This window comes from Phyllobates terribilis, unplaced genomic scaffold (assembly GCF_046119375.1).
Source record: "Phyllobates terribilis strain yellow unplaced genomic scaffold, ASM4611937v1 Scaffold_4__5_contigs__length_816908805, whole genome shotgun sequence".
NCBI classification, from domain to species: Eukaryota; Metazoa; Chordata; class Amphibia; order Anura; family Dendrobatidae; genus Phyllobates; species Phyllobates terribilis.
In genome coordinates this window covers 790,158,199-790,172,536 of record NW_027362764.1, presented here as the reverse complement: position 1 = coordinate 790,172,536, position 14,338 = coordinate 790,158,199, and the positions used below count along the sequence as shown (strand labels likewise).

Genomic DNA, 14,338 nt, shown 5'->3' with positions numbered 1-14,338 from the left:
ACACCAATACATATAATGCACCACTGTCCAAACCAGTATATATAATGCCCCACTACCCACACCACTAAATATAATGCACCACTGCCCACCCCAGTACATATAATGCATCATCGCCCACCCCAGTACATATAATGCATCACTGCCCACACCAATACATATAATGCACCACTGCCCACACCAGTATATATAATACACCACCGCCCACCCCAGTACATATAATACACCACTGCCCACACCAGTACATATGATGCACCACTACCCACACCAGTACATATAATGCACCACTGCGCAAACCAGTACATAAAATGCATCACCACCCACACCAATACATATAATGCACCACTGTCCAAACCAGTATATATAATGCCCCACTACCCACACCAGTACATATAATGCACCACTTCCCACACCAGTATATATAATGCACCACCGCCCAAACCAGTATATATAATGCACCACCGCCCACCCCAGTACATATAATGCACCACTACCCACACCAGTACATATAATGCACCACTGCCCACCCCAGTAGATATCATGCACCACTACCCACACCAGTACATATAATGCACCACTGCCCACCCCAGTATATATAATGCACCACTGCCCACCTCAGTACATATAATGCACCACTGCCCACCCCAGTACATATAATGCACCACTGCCCACACCAGTATATATAATGCACCACTGCCCACATCAGTATATATAATGCACCACTGCCCACACCAGAATATATACAGTAATGTAGCACTGCCCACATCAATATATATAATGCACCACTGCCCACCCTAGTATATATAATGCACCACTGCCCACACCAGTATATATAATGCACCACTGCCCACACCAGTATATATAATACACCATTGCCAACAGCAGTACATATGATGCACCACTACCCACACCAGAATATATAACGCACCACTGCCCACACCAGAACGTATATAACGCACCCCTGTTCACACCTGTATGTACATATAATGCAACACTATCCACCCCAGAATATATAATTCACCATTGCCCACGCCAGTATATATAATGCACCACTGCCCACACCAGTACATATAATGCACCACTACCCACACCAAAATATATAATTCACCACTGCCCACACCAGTACATATAATGCACCACTGCCCACCCCAGTACGTATAATGCACCAGTACCCACACCAGAATATATAATTCACCACTGCCCACACCAGTACATATAATGCAACACTACGCACCCCAGTAGTTATCATGCACCACTACCCACCCCAGAATATATAATTCACCACTGCCCAGACCAGTAAATATAATGCAACACTACCCTCCCCAGAATATATAATTCACCACTGCCCACCCCAGTATATATAATGCACCACTGCCCACACCAGTATATATAATGCACCACTGCCCACACCAGTATATATAATGCACCACTGCCCACACCAGTATATATAATGCACCACTGCCCACCCCAGTATATATAATGCACCACTGCCCACACCAGTACGTATATTATGCACTACTGCTCAAAACAGTATATATAATGCCACACTACCCACCTCAGAATATATAATCCACCACTGCCCACGCCAGTATATATAATGCACCACTGCCCACACCAGTACATATAATGCACCACTACCCATCCCAGTACATATAATGCACCATCGCCCCCACTATAGTATATATAATGCACCATCACCCACACCAGTATATATAATGCACCACTGCCCACACCAGTATATATAATGTACCACTACCCACCCCAGTACATATAATGCACCACTGCCCACCCTAGTACATATAATGCACCACTACCCAAAGCAGTGCATATAATGCATCACTACCCAAACCAGTGCATATAATGCAATACTGCCCACACTAGTATATACAGTGCACCACTGCCCATCCCAGTATATATAATGCACCACTGCCCACACCAGTATATATAATGCACCACTGCCCACACCAGTATATATAATGCACCACTGCCCACCCCAGTATATATAATGCACCACTGCCCACCCCAGTATATATAATGCACCACTGCCCACACCAGTACGTATATTATGCACTACTGCTCAAAACAGTATATATAATGCAACACTACCCACCTCAGAATATATAATCCACCACTGCCCACGCCAGTATATATAATGCACCACTGCCCACACCAGTACATATAATGCACCACTACCCATCCCAGTACATATAATGCACCATCGCCCCCACTATAGTATATATAATGCACCATCACCCACACCAGTATATATAATGCACCACTGCCCACACCAGTATATATAATGTACCACTACCCACCCCAGTACATATAATGCACCACTGCCCACCCTAGTACATATAATGCACCACTACCCAAAGCAGTGCATATAATGCATCACTACCCAAACCAGTGCATATAATGCAATACTGCCCACACTAGTATATACAGTGCACCACTGCCCATCCCAGTATATATAATGCACCACTGCCCACACCAGTACATATAATGCACCACTACCCAAACTAGTATATATAATGCACGACTGCCCACACTAGTATATACAATGCACCACTGCCCACACCAGTACATATAATGCACCACTACTGAAATCAGTACATATAATACACCACTGCTGTCAGGGATCCCACAGCGACGACAATGCAATATCTCACGTGCCGACACTATGTAACGGATTTCGTCCAAAATTGCGAGCATACTATCCAGAATACTTTCTACTTAGGTATTGGCAAGCGACCAGTGAGCGTATGGTGTCACACCTCTGGATTTCATTGCATGGAATATCTGTTTACGCCCTCCGTACGGTCACTGTCAGCTTTATGATAACCTGATTATTAATATCATTCGCTGCCACCACCATCTGGCTTTGAAATATAATACAGGCCTGGGCGAACGCCTGCGTTCTGGTAGCGTATATGGCTTCGGAGGAGGGAACGCTTACAGGACAAAAGAAACAGAACTATTAAATTTTATATTTAATCCAAAAGGGAGGCAGTGTTTAAGAAAAATCTATAAGATTTTACAAAGGAGACATATAATACCTAAGCAGTTACACAAAATAATAAGGATTAAGGAGGAAACTTACTATACGATCGCTGAGACGATTCAATATAGGTGGAGGAGGGGCTCCCCGATTTGATTAGACTGGTCTCGAACAGGATCCGTAGCTTATAGTCCTTGTACCCCTCTGGCAATGAATATGGCTCAATCTTCCCTTGTCACTTTTATGCCGAAAGGGAAGATCTGCCCACACACCCCCTGTGCTGACATCACAGGGGCTGGACTCCACCCTTCATATTTGTAATTAAAAACCTGTTTTTTGGGATAACTTATCGCTCGTTGATCCCAGAAGCCCAAAAGTGGTACCATAGTTTCTATTATGATTTTACCTTCATTTAGAGACCAGACCTCGCATAGTTGCAGTCTGCTATTCTGGTGTTTTTGCGCTACAGCTCCACGGAGGGTTTTTCACTGACAGAAAAATATCCCTATCGTTCCCTAGCTGACCCTGCCCCTAAAAATATGGGTCCCATCATTTCCGGATGTATGGAACTTTAGTTATTCCATATTTCGTATCGGAGTCGAAAATCCTGCAGTCTTTGTTTAAACTCTCTTTGAGACTAAACTAGCCATTTCCTCCTTCCTTCCATCTCTGCCCCTATGCTGGAAGGTGTCAATCTATTCCAGGTCTGTGTTAAGAGGATATGCATTCATATGTTAAGTAGAGTAGGCTATTGAGCTTCTTGCACTGTTACTTGCATACAGACAGCTGCGTGGACTGTCAGCTCTTGTCTCGTTACAAAATATGGATAAGGGAGGGGTGAGGGGGGCTTCAGGGGAAGCAAGAAAGAATGTGTTCAATATTTCTCAATATCTTCCTGCCCTAGGCTACTAGTATATACAATGCACCACTGCCCACCCCAGTACATATAATGCACCACTACCCAAACCAGTACATATAATGCATCACTACCCAAACCAGTACATATAATGCACCACTGCCCACACTAGTATATATAATGCACCACTGCACACACCAGTACATATAATGCACCACTACCCACCAGGGCCAGTGTTAAGTGGAGTAACTGGGCAATTGCCCAGGGCCCATATCCACAAATGAGGCCACTTACGACCACTAACAGCTAACTAACTGTCACTATATCAGTGGTCATAACCATGGACACCAAAACCTTCCGCAATGTCTGCACATGGTGGAAAGCGACACAGAGAATCAGAAGAACTATACTACATTTCTAATTGAAAGTATTTGCTAATATTATTATTATTACATCTAGATATTACTAGATATTGTAGTTTTGTAATGTATACTAGATTACTAGATATTGGGATAGGAGCTTGGAGATGGGAATACCCCTTTAAGGATAAAGTTTAAGTTAATAAGCCCTAAAGTCACCAAGGTCCAATTGACTGCTCCAGCCTGCGCTGAGACCACCAGTGATGTGAGGGAGGGCCGGAGTCAGCAATCTTACACCTGTATGTAAACTGGTCTAAGAGAGTGGGAGAGTGATGACCTCACAAGCAGAATAGTGAGTGCAGCTCTGGAGTATAATACAGGAGGTAACTCAGGATCAGTAATGTAATGTATGTACACAGTGACTGCACCAGCAGAATAGTGAGCGCAGCTCTGGAGTATAATACAGAAGGTAACTCAGGATCAGTAATGTAATGTATGTACACAGTGACTGCACCAGCAGAATAGTGAGCGCAGCTCTGGAGTATAATACAGAAGGTAACTCAGGATCAGTAATGTAATGTATGTACACAGTGACTACACCAGCAGAATAGTGAGTGCAGCTCTGGAGTATAATACAGGATGTAACTCAGGATCAGTAATGTACTGTATGTACACAGTGACTGCACCAGCAGAATAGTGAGTGCAGCTCTGGAGTATAATACAGGATGTAACTCAGGATCAGTAATGTACTGTATGTACACAGTGACTGCACCAGCAGAATAGTGAGTGCAGCTCTGGAGTATAATACAGGAGGTAACTCAGGATCAGTAATGTAATGTATGTACACAGTGACTGCACCAGCAGAATAGTGAGTGCAGCTCTGGAGTATAATACAGGATGTAACTCAGGATGAGTAATGTAATGTATGTACACAGTGACGGCACCAGCAGAATAGTGAGTGCAGCTCTGGGGTATAATACAGGAGGTAACTCAGGATCAGTAATGTAATGTATGTACACAGTGACTGCACCAGCAGAATAGTGAGTGCAGCTCTGGAGTATAATACAAGATGTAACTCAGGATCAGTAATGTAATGTATGTACACAGTGACTGCCGTCAGCTGACACTCCCTCCTCCATCATTCTCCCTATGTGTCTGAGCACTAGCGTCTCAGACTCCGTACAAGCAGTGCGGAGTGGCAGACCACACGCTGCGGAGACTGGAGCTGCGGGGGAATGAAGAGAGGTGAGAATTACCTTATACTATATGGAGGGCTATGTGGAGGGCCATTATACTATTTGGAGGGCTATATGGAGGGCCATTATAATATTTGGAGGGCTATGTGGGGGCCATTATACTCTTTGAAGGGCTATATGGGCTGTTATACTGTTTGGAGGATTGTACACTGTGGAGGTTTGTGTAAGGTCCATCATGTTGTGTGGGGACTGGTCGAGCACTAAAATGCTCCAGTGCTCGGTTCTCAAACCAAGCAGGTTGGACGTTCGGATAGGCTCAACTCGAGTACCGGGCATAATGGAAGTCAATGGGAACCTGGATCATTTTTCCAGAAGACCTTAATAGGAGGGCTGGGGGGGGGGGAGGAAAATCGCTGAAATAGATGGAAACAGAGCTCTGAAATGGAATGGGAACAGCATGGGGAAGACCCCTGGAAGCATTTCTAACTTTCAGATCACAGCTGGGAACAATGTTGTCAGATGTATTACGCCACTTTTACGGACTCACAATAAAACATACAAAGCCAAAGATAATACTGATGTTACAGGAAAAAATGTTAGGAAACATTCTTTCCTGTATAATGACTTGTATATAAGGCAAAATTAAAGAGAGAAAAAAAACCTGCCTCCTCCACCCCTTAACAGCTGGGCCATCTCTCTCCATATTTTCCGGTGGCCTATGACTACAGTAGTTGACATATTAGAGGGGGAAATATAACTACACCCACCGATAGTCATCAGTAAATGGAATTTTAACATTTTCCTACCTTATCTGGCCATGTGGCGTGTCTGACATGGTCAGATACATCCTGTGTAATTTTTGAAGGAGGGACTCTGAAAGTCACAAAGATTAGGAAGAAGGACTCCGATACTATGTATTAGACAAAAGGAGGGCCTCATACACATTCTGTCACAATTGTGACTCGCCCCCTGGGCCGTGGGGCACCCGGAACCGGGCTACTGTGCGATGCTGGGGGTAGTAGTGGCAACCAGGTCCCGTGGCTCAGGGTGGTCAGACCAAATGTTGTGGCAGTCTATTTATAGATTTGGGAATGTCCGACTACGCCACCCGTGGATTGCGGTCAGGGATGACCGCCGCTGCAAGGCGGACCGCTGAGGCTGGTGTTGGTGTGCAGCACAGGGGTAGGATAACTCCCCACGGGAAGAGTGTAGCCTCAGGGCGTGTAGGTGGATGCTGGGGGTGATGGTGCAGGCGCAGTATAAATCACACAGAATCCAATGGTGCAGTTCAGGCCTTTTACTCACAGTTGATATCCAAGTCACTTCTGTCAGCAATGACTGCCCAAGCCGTGCTGCGTCCACCAGGTGAGGGGCTCGGTCAACCCCCAGGCAACTCAGGAGTGTGGCACAGGACCCCCTTCTATCCTTTCTCTGGCCTCTCGTGCCCCACCAGTGACCACGCTTCTGTCCGGCTGCCTTGGGCCTTCTCTGGTAAAACTTGGCGCCAGTTTCCCTGACCCTATGTGGTGTCTTCCTAGCGGGTGTAGCAAGGGGTCGCACCAATAAATGATCACGACCTCCGGTTCTTGGCTGAGGGAATCTGGTACCCTTCCGCGGCCTGACCCTTCACCCGATGTATCGTGGGCTTGCAACGGTTGCTGTCCGTTCTGCTCTCTTAGGGTCCCTTCTGCCTTGTTTCTGGAGCCTTTCTACTCCTCTGTCTCTTCTCTTTCCTTCCTTCTCCTTCTCCTCTTCTCCTCTCTGGCCCAGGCCTTCTCTCCAGGCCTGCCTCGTGGAGCTCAGCTCTGGCTGAGCCTCGGCTCCCTGTCAGCTCTGACTGAGCTGCTACTCTTCTCTGCACTCCTCCTGCGTCTTGACTCTCTGACTTAAGATGGCTCCCACCTTTTATCTACCTCTCTGTGTCTGAGCTCAGGTGACCTGCACCCAATGAGCTCCTTCCTATGCCCAGAAACCGTCCCCTACTGCTCCTACATCACTGGGTTCTCTCCCCCCTCCCCACTCCAGCCAGGGACATGGTCAGTTGTGCCTGCATAAATGGGAGCACCGTCGAGCTGTCCCCGGGAAATGGGGTGAGTGTGTGTATGCAGCTAACTGAGCCCTGGTCCACACTCCATCCTTACCTGCGAGTGGAATATCACACTTCTGGTTGAGGTGCAATACCCCTGTGGCAACCGAACCCTCGGGGCGCCACATTTGCACTAAGTGCAAGGGCTGCCAAAAATTAGAAGGAGGGACTGCAATACCCCCTGGAAGACAGTTTTAAGGAGTGGGACTCCTAGACTGGTAAAGCCTATGTACTAGGTGCAAGAGCTGCCAAACATTTACCCTTGGTGGGTATATAAATGTATATGTAAGAGAATTGTAGAGGTAGGCCTCATACACATCCTGGAAAAAGTAAGAGCGAGGGTCGCCTGATGACCTTCTAAAAATTGTGAGCGAGGGCTGCCTGTTTACCCTGTAAGAATTATGAGTGAGGGTCACATGATGACCCTGTTGATATGGTGGAGTTGGAGGATGAGGATAAGAAAAAGAAGAAACCATGAACCGTATATCCTTTTTCGGGTGGGAAGGGGTGCATGGGAATACACGAGAAAAAAAAGAAACTTGAATTTACTTTATGTTCCGCTGCTGTCATCCGGTGGGGTTTAGAAGTCTGGGCCCATGGCCTCGCCCTCTGCGTGCACCATCAGCAGCACATACACTTCCCCGTCCCTTACCGCACGCCTTGCGCATTTTAAATTAGATATATAATATATGCCTGCAAAGTTTCCGGTATTAATAAGGAAAATAAAATATGTAGCCCTGAAAAGGACTTTTGTTTTTAGCTTGCAGCAGCAGCATACCTACAGTACAGACCAAAAGTTTGGACACACCTTCTCATTTAAAGATTTTTCTGTATTTTCATGGCTAAGAGAATGCCAAGAGTGTGCAAAGCAGTCATCAAAGCAAAAAGGTGGCTACTTTGAAGAACCTAGAATATAAGACATATTTTCAGTTGTTTCGCACTTTTTTGTTAAGTATATAATTCCACATGTGTTAATTCATAGTTTTGATGTCTTCAGTGTGAATGTACAATTTTAAAAGTCATGAAAATACAGAAAGATCTTTAAATGAGAAGGTGTGTCCAAACTTTTGGTCTGTACTGTATATAAGGACTGTAAGGCAATAAACCATGCCTATATACCTCTAATGTAAAACTATCCCTCCTCCACCAGCTATCTATCATGGCACTGTAGCAGGATATTCCAGTGCTAGGGGCTCTTTCCCTATCACTCAAGCTAGGGGGCATCCTATTCTCTCCGTGCTCCCCAAATTACTTCTGAAGGTGAAGATGCATGGGCCATGTGCCTTGCTGTGCTCCTGTTTCAACCCTTATCTGTCCCTTCCTCCACCCATGGAAGTGGAGAGCAAAAGTGTATAAGAATGCACCAACCTGTCTAACAAGGGAAGACAGACAGGGTTAAATGAAAATACCAGTCATACAAATATGCACTCACAAAGAATAGAGTGGAATACCGGGAAATTAAGGGAGGAGAAACCAAACAGGAGAAGATGAAGATGTGCACACAGGCAAACACTAAGCAACAGTCTTCTGAACAACATTCCAAATGTCTCCTCAAATAACCAACACCTCCAACTCCAGAACCAGGCAGTATGAACTAACACTGGCAATCTCTGATTGCCAGAGGGCAGTATATATATAGCAGAGGGGAGAGAGGGGAGTGGCCAACACTGACCAGCTGAGACCATCAAAGCTGGAAAGCTCCAGAGCCTCTCAACTGTACTGCTAGCAGAAACCTGCACTGTTTAACATGATGGTGAAGTGCTTCTAATCAGTGCAGGAGTATGTGAAATCAGACACCGGAGTCTTCTGGCCCCTCTCTGTCAAGGTAAACCTGTGACACTATCCCGACACTGAATGCAGGTAACAGCAGTTTTACTAGAGAAAGGACAGCATGCAGCCCTGAAAAAGACTTTTCTTTTAATGGTGCAGCAGCGGTATACAAGTACTGCAATAGCAATTAAACCCTGCCTATATGCCTGCTCTAATGTAAGCTCTCCCTGCTAGATCAACTCTCCCTGAACTGCCTCCAGAGGAGAATGTGCCGAGCATCACATCACCGGGTCTTACACAAGACCCAATGATGCGATGTGGCCAGCCAATCACAGTAATGTCAGTAGAAAACATGGCTACGGCATTACTGTGTATGGCAGGGACTTTCATGAATGTTTATTGGTTTTCTAATAGCCGCGAAACATGCAGGGTGGGGACTCTAGCATGCCGCTTGAGCACCCACGATACTTGATTGAGTAACGAGTGTGCGGGAGCACTCTGATGCTTGATCGCACATCGAGCAGTGCCGAGCATGCTCGCTCATCACTAGTGGGGACCATTATGCTGTTTGGAGGGCTAGTTGGGGACATTATACAGTGTGGAGGCTGTATTGGGGCAATTATACAGTGTGGAGGGCTATAGGGGCTCCATTGTATTGTGTAGAGGGTTGTGTTGGAGTCACAGTAGGGGCATCATACTGTTTTGGGATCACCATACTTTGCTGAGGTGTGGGGTGTCTGCAAAGTTGTGAGATATGCTCTTTTGTGGCTCCGCTGAATTTTTTTTATAAGTGGTAGGATTAGAACTTCTGCTATGGGGCCCCAAAATGATTCCTATGTTTGTTAATAAAACTGCTGATATATCCTCTGATACATTATCATCCCCATGATAGAAGTGTTGAGCCTCATCTGCTATTTCCCTGCCAGTCGAGTGTTACGACCACTGGGTGTCATCCACCTGTCTATTTCCAGCCTTGCCCCATCACTGCTGGTTATCTTCTGGTTGGTTCTTCAGCCATTTGGCACAACTATTGAGTTTCATCCACTACTCTACTGCCATCCACATGCCGTAAATATTGAGCTTTATCTACTAGACCATTTCCGGCTGCGCACAATGACTACTGGACCTCATCTACTAGACTGTTACTTGCCATGATGCCATGATGACCATAGAGGGTGGTCGGTGTAGAGAGTCTGCATAGAGTTCACCTTCACCATTGGTTCCCAAACCTCACGTCCACCATTGGTTTCCAAGCCTCAGGTCCACCATTCGTTCCCGAGCTTCAGGTCCACCATTGGTTCCAAAGCTTCAGGTCCACCATTGGTTCCAAAGCTTCAGGTCCACGATTGGTTCCCAAGCCTCAGGTCCACCATTAGTTCCTAAGTCTCAGGTCCACCATTAGTTCTCAAGCCTCAGGTCCGCACCTTAGTGGTTCCTCCAATGTTCTCGCTGTCAGGGACGATCATGGTTTGTCTATGGAGGTTGTAATGTTTCTCTTCCACAAAACTTCCATGTTTAGTAAACAGATCCATTCACAAAACTCATCAGTCAAGTAATACCTCCACCATTGGTTCCCAAACCGCAGGTCCACCATTGGTTCCCAAACCTCAGGTCCACCATTGGTTCCCAAGCCTCAGGTCCACTATTGGTTCCCAAGCCTCATGTCCGCACCTTAGTGGTTCCTCTAATGTTCTTGCTGTCAGGGACGATCATGGTTTGTCTATGGGGGTTGTAATGTTTCTCTTCCACGAAACTTCAATGTTTAGTCAACAGATCCATTCACAAAACTCATCAGTCAAGTAATACCTCCACCATTGGTTCCCAAACCTCAGGTCCACCATTGGTTCCCAAGCCTCAGGTCCACCATTGGTTCCTAAGCCTCAGGTCTGCCATTGATTCCCAATCCTCAGGTCCACCATTAGTTCCCAAGCCTCAGGTCCACCATTGGTTCCCAAGCCTCAGGTCCACCATTAGTTCCCAAGCCTCAGGTCCACCATTAGTTCTCAAGCCTCAGATCCACCATTAGTTCCCAAGCCTCAGGTCCGCACCTTAGTGATTCCTCCAATGTTCTCGCTGTCAGGGACGATCATGGTTTTTATATGGGGGTTGTAATGTTTCTCTTCCACGAAACTTCAATGTTTAGTCAACAGATCCATTCACAAAACTCATCAGTCAAGTAATACTTCCACCATTGGTTCGCAAACCTCAGGTCCACCATTGGTTCCCAAGCCTCAGGTCCACCATTGGTTCCTAAGCCTCAGGTCCACCATTAGTTCCCAAGCCTCAGGTCCACCATTAGTTCCCAAGCCTCAGGTCCACCATTAGTTCCCAAGCCTCAGGTCCACCATTAGTTCCCAAGCCTCAGGTCCACCATTAGTTCCCAAGCCTCAGGTCTGCACCTTAGTGGTTCCTCCAATGTTCTCAGTGTCAGGGACGATCATGGTTTGTCTCTGGAGGTTGTAATGTTTCTCTTCCAGAAAACTTCCATGTTTAGTCAACAGATCCATTCACAAAACTCAGTCAAGTGACATTTCACCGTTCTGCTCTTTGCCTCAAACCTTATGTTATAATTTAAGGAGACACGTTCATTATTTCCGAACATGACAGCCATATTTCATATCATAATCCCATCCTAAGCGTTGTCATTTTTATCACTTAACAAGAAACACAAATTCCCATCAATATTCGTAACATTTACTTTCTGTAATTATTCCTCCGTTGCCCCCTCCTTACCCCGGCTGCAGATTGTGAGACTTTATAGACAGCAGTAATGACAGCAATCACTCACGGCCGCGTCTCCAGCCGCAGTTATCAGCCATCCTTCACTTTGATTTATTTTGATGAATAAACACCGCTCATCCTACATTTGTTTCATCCTTTTATATTTCAGCTTCTGCTCTCTAAGTTCAAGGTGAGGACTTCAAGGAAAGTGTTGACTATTTTCTTCATTTTTTTGATCTTCCATTTTTTTTTTTTTTAATTAATTCAGGATTTTCATTAAGTCCAGAGAGGAGTAGAAGAAAGGAAGAAGGACCCCATAGCAAAGTACTTATCCCACCCTCCAATATTGTCATGTTAAAAGTAACAATAGCGGAATCGCTGCCACATTTTCCCTCATCCCAAAAATGGCTCTGTACCCTAAAACAGCGCCGTTAGGAAACACAACTCAGCCAAAAAATAAGATCTCGAAAGAGCAAAAAAACTGACTTTCAAACGCAGAGATAAAAACTATGAAAAAATGTCCTATTTCTGGAATTCAGCAGTCAGATATTTTTGGGTGTTTCACGTTTGTGTAAATTTTTGGTGACTTCTTGCTCCTTTGTGTCAATCTTACCAAATGGATTTTCTAAAAAGTGGATGGAGCTTCCTGGGAAAAGGTGGAGTTAGTTCTGTAAATGCAGTATTGGGGACCAGCGTTAGTCAGAGGTATCTTATATGTTACACAAGATCTTCTATGGAACATCCTGAGCTGGAGATGACATAGACCAAGTGGTGACTCCACAAACCCAACGGCACCAAACTGCTCAGTCTTTCCACCCATCTTCACACTGGAGAACATTGAGGTCAGAGATGAGAAACTCCAAAATCATTTTTTCCACTGGGGATAAACTCTTTTTGGAATTCACACTAGTCAATGATGAGACTACTTTTTCCACAATAAACCCCTTTCCTAATTATTATATTGATGGCTGTCCTTTTCTGCTTCCTCTGCAGCCACCAGATAATTCTTTACTGATTTAATAATCCAGTGTGGTCCTTTCTCTAAACATAGACTGGTCTAATTCCATTTATTGACTGCGTTATTGCTTATTGGCCACTAGATGTCACTGCTGAATCACAGATTATAAAAGGTGATAAAAGTTAGGAAGTGTCTCAGTGTGTGGCCTGGACCACATGGAGTGCCCGGGAGACCTCCATGCTTTGGGAGAAGACTGACTTATCAAAGGGATCCCAGGGACCCAGCCTGACGGATCGAATGGCGCAGCTAGGATTCACAGAAGCCTGGATGTGACTGAAGCAGAGAAGCAGGATTTGGGTAGAGGGGATTCACTGGAGTCACCAGAAGAGTTGGCACATCCAGGTGGTACTGGCACAGGGTGGAAGCAAGTATGGCATAGGTCACTGAACTATCTCCACAACCAGATGGATCGCAGACCCTGAAGACATGCTGTGGAGGGTCTCCGTCCATTTGTCGCCAGTCCGCCTGCACGTTACATGTAGTGGCTGGGATACCCAGTGGCACCCAGATTCCAAAATAGGAACTGAAATGAAGACTTGTTAGTCCCAAATGTACAGTCCTGACTCCACTTGTTGCAGGAAAGAAACTTTTTAAAAAACTTTATTTATACAAGTCAACAAAACATTACAATAAGTTGGATACTTGCCAACAGTCCTGATTTTGCTAGAACAATTATGGCCGCAGGATTGTAATAATTCCACCCAAATGGGGACATTTCAGGGCATTTTGGGACCTTGTTTGGAGCCTGCGGGTGGAGATTACATGTTTAGAAAGATACATGCAGAACATTTACTTTTCCAGCCAGTTTAGCATTTTCACCAAATAGCAATGTCTCCTCTGTATTTAGATAACGCCGCGTCCATCGAGACCAATGATCTATAAAATGTGAAAACTTTCAGGAACTTTTGTCATAATCGCATTTGTCATTGCGACCCCGCACACCTGGAATCTCCATTCAGTACCTCACCTTGCCAGAAATAAAAGTGCTGTTTAACTCTTTGTTTGTCCTGTTTCCTATTAAATCCCTTGGTTCTAGATCAGGAAAAAACATTAACATCACATACAATGTCGCAGAATTATTACACTAGGAAGTTCTGATTGAATGGAGAGAAGGTGTTAGGCTGCGGCGGGTGTGTGTGGCAAGAAAGTGAAGCAGAAGTAGCAAGAAAGCAACCGGATTGTAGAAGTGCACCCCAGACACGGCTGGAACACCCTTCCAAAAGAGTGGAGAAGAAAGGAAGGAGAGCTCAGCTGCAGTGAGTACAGAGCAGAGAGCGCAGGAATTTACAGATGTGGGTTTGTGGGGGACCTGAGACAGCAAAGGATAAGATGAGGGT

At 45.4% G+C, this 14,338-nt stretch overlaps 1 long non-coding RNA gene across 1 annotated transcript; it reads left to right on the top strand.

Moving 5' to 3' along the window:
• Positions 1–5,340: 5,340 nt before the first annotated feature.
• LOC141264532 (uncharacterized) lies at positions 5,341–14,000 on the top strand. The gene is made up of 2 exons (XR_012319996.1): positions 5,341–5,455; positions 12,153–14,000. It is a non-coding gene; the product is annotated as an uncharacterized lncRNA (long non-coding RNA).
• The last annotated feature ends 338 nt before the right edge of the window (positions 14,001–14,338 follow it).